This window comes from Eimeria mitis, genomic scaffold (assembly GCF_000499745.2).
Source record: "Eimeria mitis Houghton genomic scaffold, Emh_scaff3153, whole genome shotgun sequence".
NCBI classification, from domain to species: domain Eukaryota; phylum Apicomplexa; class Conoidasida; order Eucoccidiorida; family Eimeriidae; genus Eimeria; species Eimeria mitis.
In genome coordinates, this window is record NW_013571495.1 from 1,661 (window position 1) to 1,902 (window position 242).

The window sequence follows — 242 nt, forward strand, 5'->3', positions numbered from 1 at the left end:
GTGTTTTTTTTTATTATTATTCTTTACTTTTATAGTCTAGTGCATTCTTCTTATTATACAAAATATAAACCCTAAACCCTAAACCCTAAACCCTAAACCCTAAACCCTAATGAGTGTTTGTGTGTTAACAACAGGCCGGCGACCTCCGCTTCATTGCTTCGGGCTTGCGGTGAGAACACAACAAATGCTGCTGCAGCAAACCGCAGCAGCAGCAGCAGTAGCAGCAGCAGCAGCAGCAGCAG